This window comes from Triturus cristatus, chromosome 10 (assembly GCF_964204655.1).
Source record: "Triturus cristatus chromosome 10, aTriCri1.1, whole genome shotgun sequence".
Taxonomy (NCBI): domain Eukaryota; kingdom Metazoa; phylum Chordata; class Amphibia; order Caudata; family Salamandridae; genus Triturus; species Triturus cristatus.
In genome coordinates, this window is record NC_140593.1 from 158,583,350 (window position 1) to 158,600,387 (window position 17,038).

At 47.8% G+C, this 17,038-nt stretch overlaps 1 protein-coding gene across 3 annotated transcripts in view; it reads left to right on the forward strand.

Moving 5' to 3' along the window:
- The first annotated feature begins 8,080 nt into the window (after positions 1-8,080).
- Positions 8,081-17,038, forward strand: part of LOC146789135 (diacylglycerol kinase delta-like) — a 688,844-nt gene continuing 679,886 nt past the window's right edge. For all 3 annotated transcript variants that reach the window (XM_085630711.1, XM_085630705.1, XM_085630706.1), the window contains exon 1: positions 8,081-8,314. The gene's annotated coding sequence lies outside the window, so the exon portion shown is untranslated. The remainder of the gene's footprint in view (positions 8,315-17,038) is intronic.

The window sequence follows — 17,038 nt, forward strand, 5'->3', positions numbered from 1 at the left end:
TCTCGCCTGACCCAGCGCATGCGCTGGTCTGGCGAGACTTATTGAGAGGGCTCCAAAAAGTGCTACCAGGCCAGCCTAGAGCTACAGTGCATGTGCGCAGGCGCGTGCGCCGCGCTTTAACGCGATTACTTTCGGTTTCACGGCCGCACGGCCACTTTGATGTTTGATCGTGATTGCGATCGCGATCACTTTCACTTTCGCGGCCGCACGGCCGCTTTGCATAGCCAATAGGTCTCGGTTTTGGGACCTTATAAGTATTTAGTTATGCAACTGTTGCATGGCTAAACACTTATAAGTTCCCAAAGGCGAGACCTATTGGCTATGCCAATGCTTGTTATAATTCTTTTCCAGACACACTTGCGATTTACTGTCTCAGCCTTTGAAGTTTGCGTTTTGGTGGTTGGCCACTTTGAAGTGCCCACTCGTTGGTCGTTCTCTTCCTCCAGAGAGCAGTCTATCACAGCAGCACAGTCTCCAATATTGATAGCCCAAATACAGGCCAAGAGAGTGGTGACACCTGGATGTCAGCCTCAGTGACATGTGCATCAAAAGGTTACCCAAGGGCCCGAACCCTACTCCTTACGATCCTCTTATCAGCCCCATCTTCTTCCTCGGATGTGCCCAGGCCCCTTTGACCAGTGACCTCCTTTCAGAATCAAAGAATCCCTGGGTTTTTCAAAATGGAACCCAGTGTTCTCCATGTGTTGTGTCCATGGCAAGCACACACATGTGCAGCCTCCAAAGTGCTCTACCCTCGCATCCATACATCCCAGCCAGGGCTGGATTGGCTGTCGCAGGCACTAGGTGTTTTCCCAGTGGGCTCGAAGGGTGGGGGCCAGTTTTCGAGTGGGGGGGCTGGTTTTGCAGCTGTGCTACAATATCAGCCCCCTGTTGCAAAAGCGGCAACAGTGCTGCTTTTCACTAGCACCGCCTCCCCGGGCCGGTCTAGCAGAATTGCCAGAGCTGCTTTCTGATCCCAGTCCGGCCCTGATTTCAGCGCACTTATGCAGCACTGTGCACTTTCTCCTACATGTGGTACCAGCTCACAGGCCTATATATATCCCCATCCGTATGTGTAACCATGTGCGCTATCTCCTCATGCACTGTACCTTCGACAGATACACACGTTTCCCAGCACGAATATGCAATCATGCATGCTATTTCCTGATGCACTGTACCTTTCTACAGGCACACATGCATCTCGGCGCATACACACAATCCCAGGTGCTATTTCCTGATCCTTGCACCTTATCATATATAACAAACAACAATGTCTCAACAGGGAATTTTTAGTAGATTTCATAAAATGTAAAACGTCAATTACAAGAGCAAGGAAAAAAAGGGAGACGACAAAGATTTATATGAGACGTGCGGTCTGTATTAAACAGTATATAAACAGCAGTAGTTATATCAGCACTATTGCATTGTATGCTGGTGTAACCCAAACATTTGTGTGCACATAAGGGCTTGTGCGAAAAGCGAACGGTGCAAGTGACATGTGAAATAATGTGAGAAACAGCGAAAACAAGGGCGTATTGAATATGATTTGAAGATTTGTTACAGAACAGTATAGTGGCACTTCAAGAGATAATGCACTGATTGAGTGGCTTCTTTAGTGGTCGCTCAGCGCATCCTTGGGCATTTTAATGGTTCCCTAAATCAGTGGATTATTTCTTGTATAACCACTAAACTGTTTTGTAACCATTCTTCAAATCGTATTCTTTACGCCGTTGTTTTTGCTGTTCCTCAAATTATTTCATGCGTCACTTGCACCGTTCACTTTTTGCACAAGCCCTTATGTGCCCACAAATGTTCGGGTTACACCAGCATATAATGCAGTAGTGCTGATATAACTACTGCTGTTTATATACCTTTTAGAAACAGACCGCACGTCTCAAATAAATCTTGGCCGTCTCCCTTTCTTTCCTTGCTATTGTAATTGATGTTTTACATTTTATGAAATTGCCTACTAAAAATTACCTGCTGAGACATTGTTGTTTGCTATACTTCATCTCCCCAGGTCTTAACTGGGTCTATGGGTTATCTCCTGTGGTTTTCTCTGTCCCTTCTCATAGGCACACACGCATCCCAGAACCAAGCACGCAACCACACATGCTATTTCCAGATGCACTGCACCTTCCTACAGGCACACATACATCCCAGTGCCGCACACAATCCAATGCAGGCCTTCCACCACTTGAGGGTAGCGCTTTGGGCGCAGCGCCAGGTCTAAGGAGACTGCAGTCCATGAGGCTGGCCTAGGTCATAGCACACAAACATGATCCATGTTTGCTCTTGACCAAAAATCGGTACCAACGATCCAGATATCACCGCTGCCGGTGCCCTCAAGGAAGGGGTACACGGTCAGTAACATGCAAGGGACTTTTTTGTCCCAACAACCCAATAGTGTTTGCAACAATACATGCGTGCCTGTGCACATACCCTTTCGGTACTACACCTGCATGGGTTTGCGCGTACCCCAATCCTCTTTACAAGCACACATCTATGGCTTTGCACACAATCCTGGTGCAAGGCAAAAGAGCTACAAAGCTGCACTAGTGGCAACTGTGAGCTACGTCAATAACACTGACCATATGTTTCGGCTGTGAAAAAAGGATATTCTTATAGTTCCATAAAAATGGAAACAGAAACTAAGGGCACCAAGTGACACTGATAACCAGTTCAAAAACATAACTGGGACCCACTGAACTATTCTACAGAGAAATTCATTGGAAGTCCATAAGCACAGATGTCTGTAACTATGTCCAGTAGAAGCTGTGTCAACTTGAATGTCCACAGGGATTGTTTTTGGGTGCATCTTCCAAATTTGGAAGATGGAGCTACATGGCTCCATCCCTCATGACAGTAACTGGAAAATCAAAGCCCAATTTTTTTTTAATTTAATGTAGTTCTCTACTGAGAACAACAAATAAGGAGTTTAAAAACTGCAAGATTACATCTGTGACTAAAAGGACTTTGTAACATTCATCCTAATACAAATTTATAAAAAGTTTTAAAAATTTGAACAGGTTATAACAGGTAAATTCATTAGGAGGTGATTTTAAAAGAGAAATCAAACCCTGTACATTTGCACAGTTGCACTTTGTTTGGATTGGCTTTAAGAACCTCTTTCTAGCAGCAACAACTATGGGATTAGGGCATACGAACAGAGCATGTATCAAGTCTTGAACTCCTCCTTGACAGAGGTCGCATAGGCTTCCGGCATTTTTGTTTGGTGTCCAATTGCAAATTAGGGATTCAAAAGGGAGAATCCCAAGTCGAAGTAAAATCATGCATCGCCGGGCGCCGTGACTTAAAGTAAAAGTAAGACAGTGTTGCCTTTGCTTAAATTCCATTGAGTCTGCATATGCCTTGTACAGTAGCAGTTTTGAACAGTGTAAAATGTCAAGATCGTAACTTATTCTTAGAGCTGAGTGTTTTAAAAAAAGTTTCAACTGTACCGGGGTCCAGGTTTTCAGCAGATCCACTGTACAGTCTGTTAACTTCAGTGCAAACGTTAGATTTTGATAAAAAAACATATTTTGTAGATCCTTGATCAAAGATTTCCGATCTTAGCAGTGCTCTTAGGGTTCCTGGTTCTGCGTGCAAGATGTTGTACGCCCATCGTGTTATGTTGGTAATTCCCCTGGCATACGTACTGGTTAGAGAAAACTCGAGGCGCAGGGCTTGCGCGGGCACAGCTTGAGGCGCTTTAGTTCGTTTCCGGAGGCTCTGGCTTTCTTTAAGTTGTATTGGATGCCATTGACTTATCGGGATGTGTTTGAGAGCATGCGAAACAACGGATGGAATCTCTGTACTGAAGACCTGCAGAAGGGATAAGAAATGCCTGCGCCCGGTAGAGGAGTCCAGTCTTCGGAGCGCCCCGTGTGAACATCTGCTTTGTGGGCCAAGTGCTGGAGGTGGGAAAGATTTTTTAAAGTTTGAGTAAAAATACGCCCCAAATAGGTGTATTCCTCCACTATTTCCAGCAATTTCCCTCCTAAGGTCCAGTTATAGTTTGTATGTTTTTGTTTTCCTCGGAAAGGGACTACTTTAGTTTTTGCTATGTTTGGGATTAAACAATTCCTTTCAGTATATGTTGAAAGTGCATCCAGATTCCTTTGAAGACCGAATGGAGTAAGGTCGAGAATAATCACATCATCTGCGTACAGCAGGGTGTGCATTTTAGACAATGGACAGTAACTGGAAAAAATGCAAAGGCAATTTACATTTTTAAGCACGGAGTTGCTCCACTCTTTAATAAACAACCCAGGGTGTTGCAAACAGCATATGGTTCAGTGCAGCAATGTGTGTAAGAAGTCCTAAACAGGTGCTAAGCTTGGGATGGGCAGGGGCCCGGGAATCCGGGACATTACACCTAGGAATGCCGCTGCCAGCTGGCATCGGATGCAATCATCCACCCGTGGCAGACCCTCGTTGGGCACAGAGAGGAAGTTCGTCAAAAAACAGTAAAACAAAAACACGTAAACTTGACAAGGGTGCGGTAGAAGAGAAGGCGCCAAAGCACGAGGCAGTGTAAAACAAAGTGACGCAATGGCACAAAAATGTGGCAATGCCAATATGTGGCACCGACACCAGTCGGCAGGGAGAACAGGCCACTGGGCAGGAGGGGGCGTGCAATAACTGCCACAGCCGGTCAAGTGCCCGCCAGCCTTCCTGGTGAAACCTCAGAGGCACTGTGACATCTCTGCGGGGGAGGGGAGGCCGCAGCGCGGGCTAAGAGTTGTGCATGCCAACGCGGAATATTTAATAAAAGGAAGAAACGGGCGAAGCAAGCGGACGGAGCGATAACAAGCAGACTGCAGTAAAAGCAGGGCAGGCAGCCTGCGTTGAAAAGAAATGGAAACGTTACTGCGAACAGCGTGAAAGGGACTGAAAACCTCACGTGAGGGCAGCAGCAGGAAGGGCAGAGAGTGCGGTCTGGTGCAGAGGTGGGCAGGAGGTGACGGGGGAAGAGATGAACTCAAGCGCAAGCGGCAGTTCTTCATAGCACCCGACTCTGCGTCCCTCCGTCCCTGAGCACCCGCTCTCTGTCCTCCTCAGCACACCCCCAGCACTCTCCCTCCTTCATCCTTAGCAGACCCTCAGCACCCTCCCTGTGTCCTCCTGAGCAGACTCTCAGCACCATTTCTCTATCCTCCCTAGCAGACTCACAACTCCCTCCCTATGTCCTCCTCAGCAGACCCTCAGCACCCTCCCTCTGTCCTCCCTAGCAGACTCTCAGCACCCTCCCTCTTTCCGCCCTAGCAGACCCTCAACACCCTCCCTCTCTCTCCTTAGCAGACCCTCAGCACCCACTCTCTCTCCTCCCCAGCAGACCTTCAGCACCACCCCTCTATTCTTCCTAGCAGACCCGCATCACCCTCCTTCTTTCCTTCCTAGCAGACCCTCAGCACCCTCCCTCTATCCTTCCCAGCAGAGCATCAGCACCCACTCTCTCTCCTCCTCAGCAGACCCTCAGCACACGCCCTCTATCCTCCTCAGCAGACCCTCAGTACCCTCCCTCTGTCCTCCCTAGCACACCCTCAGCACCCCCGCTCTCTCCTGAGCAGACCCTCAGCACCCACTCTCTCTGCTCCCCAGCAGACCTTCAGCACCCTCCCTCTAGCCTCCCTAGCAGACCCTCATCACCCTCCTTCTTTCCTTCCTAGCAGACCCTCAGCAGCCTCCCTCTATCCTCCCTAGCATACCCTTATCACCCTTCCTCTCTTCTCCCTAGCAGACCCTCAGCACCCTCCTTCTATCCTCCTCAAAAGACCCTCAGCACCTACTCTCTATCCTCCCTAGCAGACCCTCAGCACCCGCCCTCTGTCCTCCTAGCAGACCCTCAGCACCTGCCCTCTGTCCTCCTCAGAAGACCCTCCGCACCCTCCCTTTATACACTCTAGCAGACCCTCAGCACCACCCTCTATCCTTCCTAGTAGACCCTCAGCACCCTCTCTTTATACTCTCTAGCAGACCCTCAGCACCCTCTCTCTATCCCCCCTAGCGGACCCTCAGCACCCTCCCTCTATCCTCCTAGCAGACATTCAGCACCCACACTCTATCGTCCTGAGCAGACCCTCAGCAACCTCCCTCTGTCCTCCTGAGTAGACCCCCAGCACCCTCCCTCTATCCCCCTGTAGACCCTATGCACCCACTCTCTATCCTTCCTAGTAGACCCTCAGCACCCTCTCTTTATACTCTCTAGTCTTTATACTCTCTAGCAGACCCTCAGCACCCTCTCTCTATCCCCCCTAGCAGACCCTCAGCAACCCCCCTCTGTCCTCCTGAGTAGACCCTCAGCACCCTCCCTCTATCATACCTAGGAGACCCTCTGCATCATCGCTAGCAGACCCTCAGCACCCTCCCTCTAGCCTCCCTAGCAGACCCTCAGCAACAAAAGCTCTATCCTCCTCAGCAGACCCTCAGCGCCCTCCCCCTATCTTTCCTAGCAGACCACTAGCACCCTCCCTTTATCCCCCAGTAGACCCTGAGCACCCACTCTCTATCCTTCCTAGCAGACCCTCAGCACCCTCCCTCTATCTTTCCTAGCAGACTTCCAGAGCCATTCCTTTATCCTCCCTAGCAGACCCTCAGCACCCTTCCTCTACCCTCCCAGCAGGCACTCAGCACCCTCCCTCTATCCTCCCTTGCAGGCACTCAGCACCCTCCCTCTATCCTCCTGAACTGACCCTCAGCACCTTCCCTCTGTCCTCCTGAGCAGACCCTCAGCACCCTCCCTCTATCCTTCCTAGCAGACCCTCAGCACCCTCCCTCTATCTTTCCTAGCAGACTCTCAGAACCATTCCTCTATCCTCCCTAGCAGACCCTTAGCACCCTCGCTCTATCCTCCCTAACAGACCCTCAGCACCCTCACTCTATCCTCCCTAGCAGACCCTCAGCACCCTCGCTCTATCCTCCCTAACAGACCCTCAGCACCCTCACTCTATCCTCCCTAGCTGACCCTCAGCACCCTCTCTCTGTCCTCCCTAGCAGACCCTCAGCACCCTCCCTCCATCTTTCCTAGCAGACTCTCAGAACCATTCCTCTATCCTCCCTAGCAGACCCTCAGCACCCTTCCTCTATTCTCCCTAGCAGACTCGCATCACCCTCCCTCTGTCCTCCTTAGCAGACCCTCAGCACCCTCCCTCTATCCTCACTAGCAGACTCGCAGCAGCCTCCCTCTATCCTCCCTAGCAGACACTCGGCACCCTCCCTCTATCCTCCCTAGCAGACCCTCAGCACCCTTCCTCTATTCTCCCTAGCAGACTCGCAGCACCCTCCCTCTGTCCTCCTTAGCAGACCCTCAGCACCCTCCCTCTATCCTCCCTAGCAGACTCGCAGCAGCCTCCCTCTATCCTCCCTAGCAGGCACTCGGCACCCTCCCTCTATCCTCCCTAGCAGACCCTCAGCACCCTCCCTCTATCCTCCCTAGCAGACTCGCAGCAGCCTCCCTCTATCCTCCCTAGCAGACCCTCAGCACACTCCCTTCTTCATCCCCAGGGATCCCGGTCATCTTCCCTCCTGAGCCCCTCGTTGTCTGAGCAGACACCAAGCATCTTCATTTCCTCTCTCAGCAGTGCATGCACTTTCATGCTTGTTATTGCACACTGAAAAAGGGGGTGGGGTAGAATCTTGCGAAAGGATGGGGGCCTCGACCAGGGGGGTCCCAGCACCATCACTGATCGGGATGCAGTTTGTGTTTCAATAAGAGCACCCGCCCGGTGCACGTGCGATGATGGTGCGTCTCCCAGGCTGAGACCTCTTGGGGTGTCCGCGTCCCGCATCCGGCAGGTGTGTCCATCAGCGAGGCTTCTGCGCGGGCACAGGCGCACCACAGGCTGAGCAGGCGCGGACACAGGCACACAGGCTGAGCAGGCGTGCGCAGCAGAAGAGCCGAGCCTGAGGTGGGACTGCATCTGACAGCAGTGCTGCTGCTGGGGACGGGGCTGAGCAGTGCAGAACCTGTCTGACCCAGCAGGAGGAGGCAGGGGGATGCTGCGCTCCTGCCCGGCTGACATTCACAGGATGCTCGATGGACTGAACGCGCCAGGCTTCGGCAGGACCCGGGGCTAATAAGGTAAACAGGCTGCAGCAGCCCTTGGGAGGAGGAGGAGGAGGGTGAGCGAGCCGACAGGAGCAGCCCTGGTGGATGTGCGCGGAGCCCGGGATCTCCCACAGCCCCTACCTGGAGGGTAACATCGGCCCGAGATGCCATTGGCTCTGTGCTTACTAGTGCCATGAACAGTCGGAAGGGGAGAGCAGCGCATTCCTGTCCAGGAGGGACCCGTAGCCGAAGATTCCAAAACAGGCGAGTACAGCACCTCGTGCGCAGCGAGCAGGAAACGTGCTGAGAGCAGCGGGCGTCTGTCTGCGTGGGGATCCCCGCGGTCTGGGCATGTTTGATCTCTTCGTGTCCAGGTCTCCCCACCTGTTTGTTTATCCATCTAGCCACCCATTCATCCATGCATCTATCCATCCATGCAGGTATCCATTCATCCATCCATCCATCCATGCGTCCAACCATCCATCCATTTATCCATTCATCCATCCACCCATCTATCCATCCATGCATGAATCCATCCATCTATCTGCATCTATATTTTCATCCACCGACTGTGTATGTCCCCAGCCATCCACCCAACCAGTCACCCATACACCCACCCACCAATCCATCCACCTACCTTCAGCTATAAGCTATAGCTTCAACCACCAACTGTGCACGCACCTAGAAAACATCTATCTATCTATCTATCTATCTATCTATCTATCTATCTATCTATCTATCTATCTATCTATCTATCTATCTATCTATCTATCTATCTATCTATCTATCTATCTATCTATCTATCTATCTATCTATCTAGGTTGGAGTCACCAATATAATGTTCTGCGTACCCACCAATCTGCCCCTCGCCCCCCACCTTTCATCTATGTGCCTTTGTACATCAATCAATGCATCCTTCAACATAGCTACTTACGTACTGACCTGTCCACTGAGCTCTATATCTCACTCACCCATTCCGCACTGCGCTCATCCACCCATGTTTATCTAGCTAGCTGCCTATCAATCTGATTAACTGTCCATATGTTCACCCATCCATTAATCTATCTACTCATCCATCCATCCATCTATCCATCCATCCATTCATCTATCCATCCATGTACCTTTAGAGCTGTCTACATGTACACATGTTTTTCTGCCTATTTATCTACCATGTATGGATACATCAATCTCCTTTTCTGTTCAACTACCAATCTGTCAATGGCACTGCTCTCTATCTATGGTCTCCCTGCCCGTTTATGTTTAGCAATGCATCCACCGACCCAGCCACACTCTGATCTATCTACAGAACCATACATCTATCTCAACCGTTCTACCCTCCTCTCAACGGTCCACGCATACCTACCTACCTACCTACCTACATATCCACCTACCTACATACCCACCTACCTACCTACCTACTCACCCACTCACCTACCTGTCTATCTATCTATCTATCTATCTATCTATCTATCTATCTATCTATCTATCTATCTATCTATCTATCTATCTATCTATCTATCTATCTATCTATCTATCTATCTATCTATCTATCTATCTATCTATCTATCTATCTATCTATCTATCTATCTATCTACCACCTACCTACCTACCTACATACCCACCTACCTACCTACCTACTCACCCACTCACCCACCTGTCTATCTATCTATCTATCTATCTATCTATCTATCTATCTATCTATCTATCTATCTATCTACTTACCTACCTGTCTCTATCTATTGACCTGCCTATCAATGCATTCATAAATATATGAAGCGTGCTGTAATTTCTATTTAGAGTTTTCAGTGACACATATCAATACCTATATGTATCCATACATTAATATGTACGCACAAAGTGCAGTAGTAAAAAGAAAACATATTTTACAGAGAAGCATGAAATATGCAAAATATTTCACAGTTGCCTGTGAACCGCGATATACATCATTATATTGACGGCATTCATACTACTCTGTACAGCTTTAGCATTGGCAGGGCTACTAGGATTATGTGGCATGGAGGACCTCATTTTATGGCGGCGTTGTCAACATTATGCGGTACATTTTCTGGCAGTGTTATTTTCTTCCATGTGAGTTTTCCTCGCCTCTGGGAACCCCCGCACAACTCCCTTGGGCTCGGTGCGCCACCTTTCATGGCGCTGCCCACTGCTGTTGAAAGTGGCTTTCTTCAGCGTGAAAGCCACAAATCAGAATTGATTTACGATTTTCAAGATGGTGAGAGAAAAATTCTACAGCTAATCACATTTTTCAAAATATTCAAATGTGATTGACATGAGTCACCAATCACTGAATCGTGACTATAAACAGCAGCTAGCTACATAAAGTTCTGCTAAACCTTTCAATCCCACCGGGACTTTTTTGTAAACACATACACCAAACACTACAGTGTGCATTTAAACTTAAGAAACAAAAGCATGTTTCTGAGTAAAATTCTACTTTCCATGCAGTTTCATGTGAGTTCATTCAGTGGGTTTTGTTGAAGGCGCAAGCACATTGTCCTGCCAGAGCTAAAATGGCCAAGCACATTTTTTGGGCCCCACAACGTTCAACTTTTTCCCCTTGCACGGAACTGTATGAACTTTGGCGGATTTAGAATGACAATGTCACATTTTATGCAGATCCATCCATGCAATCGAAGGTTATAGTTAAATCAATCCATCCATCCATCCACCCAACCACCCACCCACCCACCCACCCATCCATCCATCCATCCATCCATCCATCCACCCACCCACCCATCCATCCACCCATCCATCTTCTCTGTATGTCAGTGGGTCCTGGTCAGCCTTTTCTTGTGTATGAGACAGGTGTGTGGACCTTCCTCTCCCAAGCCACCTGCTAAGCCAGGATGTCAGTCATCAGCCTGCGGCTGGCGCTTAGAAGTCATTTGAAAGTCATGCGACGCAAGAAGTCCCTGCGTCTCTTTGGATCGGGCCACCTCTGGAGCGCGCGCGGCACTGTCAGGACTGCATGATTCATGCTCCTATATGGCGCGTGGGCTAGGACAGGCATCAATGCATGCAGAACAATCAGACACGAGAGGCTTGTGTGCTGGGAATGTACAGGGTGCGGACTGCATGGCGACGCCGTGTTTGTCTTCATTCATGCTGGGAGGACTAACACGGTATACGGCACCCATAGTAACCCTCTGAGTGCAAAGATAATCCATCACAAGGCCGAGGAGTAACAGTGCCAGCGAACCATCCAATGGTGCGCAGCAAAGCTTTAAAAACCTTCTTGCTGCCCACCACATGCCATCTGTAGGCATCTGTGATCCAGGCCTGATAGAGTGATGGATTTCCAGCCACCCCTCAGGCTGCAGAGCTCTTCAGAAGGCACTCGAGGTGCACTCCTGGTGTTTACACTCAGAATTCTGCAGCACCCGCACTCAAAATATGCTTTTAGGACCGAAGAGCCTTTATGTGTCTAAAAGCAGCCATGGCGCAATCTCCTTGGGATGAGATTAAAGCTAGAAAATGAAAACTACAGCTGCATTATTACCCGACAGAGCCTGGGAATGGGCTTTGCACCCCGAGGGCTGGCGCCAGGGGCACGTCCTAGCTGGTTGGTATTCGCATCACTTAAAAAAACACCAATAAACCACTTCAGAGTCTATCCATGGGATTAAAAAAAAACATTGTCTTTGCACAGTCCTGCATCTCCAACAATCACCAACAATAGGCGTTCTAGAATGTTGCTTTCTTTGATGATGTCAGTGGGTTTTTGTGATGTATTGTGACGTCACTCACTGCAGGGCCTCTTCAGTTCTCTGGTACATTGAACCATGACGTCTGTTCTGCCCTATGCCCTGTCTTCCTTTCTTTCTTTTTTGGGCACTCTTATCCTGTCATTCTTCATCGTGTGCCATCTTTTTCCTCCTGACATTCAGCTGCAATTTCTGCATGAAGGCGGGCAGCGGCACCCTCCCCCCGCCCGCTGCAGCGGTGCTAATCGTGAAAAATAAAATGCAATGAAATTATTTCAATGCCATTTTATTTTTCAGATGGCGCGCCACAGCTGCCAGGCTGCCCCCATCCGGGAGAAATGGGGGTATGCCCTCCTCTGCTGCCGATTGGCAGCATAGAGGACTGGAGGAGCTAACTGGATGCTTCAAAGTGCGCATGTCAGTTTGGCCGGCTCTCTTGCTTCTGCCAAAGTGACATGCGCACTTTGCAGCTCTCCACTCAGCTGTCTTCGAAAGCTGGGTGGAGACCAAGCACAGGCCTAAAGGGCTGAAGGAGCATCCAGCCAGCCCGCTCCATCCCTTCCCTGCGCTTCTCTCATGCTGGTTGCAAGCATGAGAGTAGCACCAGGATTGGTTAATGGAATTGGCTGAAGCAGTAGCACTCAGAGCTAAGGGACCGAAGTGAGGAGGATGTCGGATGTGCAGCAAAGCAAGGTATGTGACTTTCTTTAAAAAAAATTCTAGCCACTCACCTTGCCTACATGCAGGCACCCACCCACCACCCATATACCTGCTAACATTCCTTTTTCCTCCACTTATCCTAAACCGCCACTAGATGTTCCCTCCTCCCTCTTCGATTCCCATCTCAGCAAGGCGGCCAAAGGCTTTGTGGACACTGTTTCAGCTACTTTACTATTCTAACCCCAATCCTAGAATATTTGTGGACGTATAGCCTACTCCAATAGAGCCCAGGAAGCTTATTTACTACTCTAACACCAGTCCAGTAATATTCTTGTGGCATCGAAAACTTCTGACATATTTTAAACAAGCATTGGCATAGCCAATAGGTCTCGCCTTTGGGATCTTATAAGAGAGCAATCGCTGCCAAAGTGGGTGTAACAAGTATTGACACAAGGCCGGCAATCCAAATACAATGACAGCAAAAAAGTGTAACTTGGACTCAATTCACATAAGTTACTCCAATACAACTGGCACAATACTGCAAACTGCACTAAATAATGTCTGCAATAAAGCGACTTTGCTGAGCCCAGCCCAAGCGCCAACATTCGATACACCAGAAAATTCATTGTTGCCTCTTTCCATGCTTTGCCATTAACATTGAATTATGTAAAGCAAAACTGTCACCTTAACAATAATCACAAATATGCACAACATTAATGTCTGCCAAAAGACGGCAATTCCAGAATACATCATGAAAAAACATACAAGTATGTATACTAAAGATCATTTGAATGCCAAATATATTTTTCATTTTAATTCTCTTGCTGTCTTGTCCTAGTGCTAGAAACTTTATTGTTGTGTTCTTGATGTAAAATTACTTGACAAGTATAAAGCCGCATTTGTTTATGTGGGTCATAAAATACTTAAACAGTCTCTCATAAGTTTTAATCAACAATCGATCATATAATTAAGCAAACATGTTTAAAGATAAAATACGTTGAGACATTTGCTGAGCTGAATTTATGTTATTAAGTTAACCTACTGTAGACTATCATATCAGGTTATTTGATAGGCTAGGGGTGCGTTTGTGGGGGGAGTGCACGTGTCGTTTTCAGTATTCCAATAAAAAAAATCATGAGACTGGACGGGCTTTCTGTAACCAGAGATCTGAGGCATGTGGTGTGTAGTTGGAGGGGTGGAATACTTGTTGACGTATTGACAAAACCACTAAGTCTGTGCTAACATATAAAGTCTTGTATAGTCGCAGAACATATCTTTATTGTAATTAAGCCACGTATGCATAAGTTGTTTCATTAGTAAACCTATTGCCCACTCTTATTTTGACCATTTGATTCAAACATTGGTAGGCCATAGCCTTTAAACCTTTCTAAAATATGTCTGAAATCATTTTTATTTGGAGTGTAGGTGTGATCTTCGACACTTTTGGGCGGTAAAGCATTACTCGTTTTGCTGCCAGTTGTTTTGTGTTTGTTTCCCTCATATTTAAGATATGCGTTGGGGCTAGAATGTCATTAATGATGCGAGGGCCACAATCGAGTCTATGAACATGACAGGTCAGGCTCGTGGGTGCTAAGGAACATCACTCCGGTTCTATGCATGCTGATAAGCAGGTGGCGCTCGGGGAATTTGCCGTGGGGGCAGGTCTGAAGAAGAAATCACACAAGTACTGCTGCCCAGTTTGGAGACACAGAAGCTGCTCGACTGGTTTCATGACATTAGTAACAAAACAAAACACAGCGCGGCTGCGAAAGTGAAAGCGATTGCGCTGTGTTTATTTAGTAACATGATCCACAACAACAAGGGAGGAATGCAGCTGCTACAATGCGCGCCGCTGCTTGCTACCGACACCAAAACGCTATGGGCGTGAACATTTCAAGAAGAGGTGGGACATGCACCCGCCTCTGGCCATTTGCATGCTTTCATTACTGAAAGACACACGCAAAGGCCAATCAAATGTGTGGGAGGAGTCTGACCCACACAGAGAAGTTTGGTGTGATTACATGAAGCCTCCCCATAGGGTAGCGCATGCGCGCTGCGCTAGGCTTGACCTAAAAAAGGGTTGAAATGTTGTAAATTAGCATTTCTGGTGGGTGCGGCCCTAAAAGGTGCAGAAGGCAAAAAAAAGCAGGGATACCCTTTAAATGATGCACTGTGATCAACCCTCCAATCAGCTAATGAACACTTTCTTCTGAGCCTTTAACGTATTTCACACCTTCCCAAAGGCAGTGCCCTGAGTATGTGCTGTTCTGCCTGGTCTCCAGGCATGAGACTTTTTGTGTTGTTCTGCTTATTACCATGCTTTTGACTCGCTGTGATTTACCACCTGGTCTACATGCCTGTGACTTTCTATGGTTTACTGCCTGTTCTCTACGCCTGAGAGTTTCTATAGTGTACTGTCTGTTTCTGCACGTTTGGCGTTCTGTGATTTACTGCCTCTTCCCCATGCCTGTGACTTTTTCTGGTGTTCTGACTGTATTCCATGTCTGTGACTTTCTGTGGTTTACCGTTTGTTCACCATGTCTGTGACCTTTTGTGGTTTACTTTTAGTTATCCATACCTATTACTGTCAAAATGCTACACTCCTACACATTTTTAGCCAATTATTTGTATGGTCGTCCAATCAAATATTCAAACTTTTTGCTTCATTGTTTCTTCATAAAGATGTAAAGCGCTCTGATGTTTATCTGGACTACTGGTGTGCTACATAAAAACTGAAATATATGGAATAAAGTACCCACATGCGGACATTATAAGGACATTGCATTGATTGCAAGTCACCAAGGAGTTCAGTAACCTAATAGAGCATGGGTACTCGCAAACATTTGCCCAGGGGCCACAAAGTATGGTATGTGGTGTGGCAGAGGGCCCCACTGATGCCAGCAGGGTCACGGTAAGAGGTCTGGGTGGATCAGGGATTGTGTAAGGAGATCTAAATAAATGTTAAATAAACATGCAAGCATTTATTTGCAGGTTAACTAAAGTTTAAGTGGTGCAGGACGCCGCCGTAGTAACTTCATTTGACCTGCAAATAAATGCTTGCCCGTTTAAAAAACAATTCTGAATATTAGTGCTCATGAAGTAAAAAGCAGCTATTGCTGCTGTTTACCAGGGGGGCTGGAAGTCAAGGTCAAGAGGGCCGCAAGTGGCTCCCAGGCCGTACTTTTAGTATCACTGATATAGAGGAACAATGCGAAAGGCCAAGGTGTCCTGCATTATCCTCATCATGTATGGCAGAGGGTAGATTATTCCTTATAATACAAGGTCATGCCATCACCTTTTTCCACAAACCACTTAAATCACTTTCATATGAAAGAAAGAGCATGTTTGTAATCCTGAATAATAAAAATAGAATCACTTGTGCAAAATTAAACACTTCAAAAAAGATGTTAAATATTTGCGGCAAAAAAGAAAATAGCATCAGTTTAATATGTCAGTTTTTGAAAAATATTTAGAAACATACAGAAAGATTATAACTTTTCTATAATTTCCTAAGGACTGCAACAAATAAATATGATGCCATGCATATATGCTTTCTACCTGTCAATGTACAGCTAGATGAAAAGGCAGAAGAAAAGCAACATTTTCATTCTTTAAACAGCTGCTTTAGTTGTGCTTTATGACTTGACGGCCTGTTTCGCTCAGCTGCTGGCTTTGGCAGCAGGCTTTTTTGATGCCAGAACGTAATTGTAATAAGTTATTACAGTTGAGTTCTGTCGTAATTTCTTTTTAATAGGTGACTAGGTGTGTCACAAGTCGCCTATTCTAAAGAAATTAGAGACAGGCTTTTAAAGAGTGATTGCAGAATCCCATATATTATAAATAAATATTACGCGCCTCTGGGCTCATCTACCTGGCTCCCATGGCTTATCATGCCATCCAAGCGCGCATCTGGATAATCAAATGCCAGAGTTATGTTGGTTGGCCAACTTGATAGGCATGGCAGGACTGGCCGTAGCGGGCACTGGGCATTTCCCCGGGGGATCGCCAGGGTGGGGGACGGTTTTGGGCCCCTGGGGGCCGTTTTCGTTACCGGGGGTCGGCAATATCAGCCCCCTGTAACAAAATCAGACGAAACCAGATCTAGCAAACCGCTCGGCCACACCCCTTTCCCCCCAGGGGGGCCGGCCAAGTAGTTTGCAAGGGCCGGCTTCGGTTCCCAGTCCGGCCATGTTGACAGGTTGTTGTCTTGGAATCCTGGGATGCCTAAAACCTTTTACACCTAAGAGCATCTAACTAAACTTTATGTTATAGGGCCTTGGGGTTAAGAGGCATGTGTGCCTGCTTTCTGTGCCCACAAGGCACTTTGGTAATACAGAAGTCCTGCAAATGCTTGCGCCGCCGCTTCCGTAATACAGCTGGTGCATGCACAAATGTAGAACCAGCGCTATCCTAAAGGAGTGTTCTCTCATTTGTATGAAGTTGTGGCCCCATAAAAATGAGGGAAACACTTTGTTTCTGTGCCAACGATATACTAGGGATGCAGGCACAGAGGCCATCAGGAGGCCAGGTGGCACACTGTCAGTGCGCCCCCAAATGGCATTCTTTGAAAGGGTGACGGAGCCCCATGGACCCCTGGAGGTGG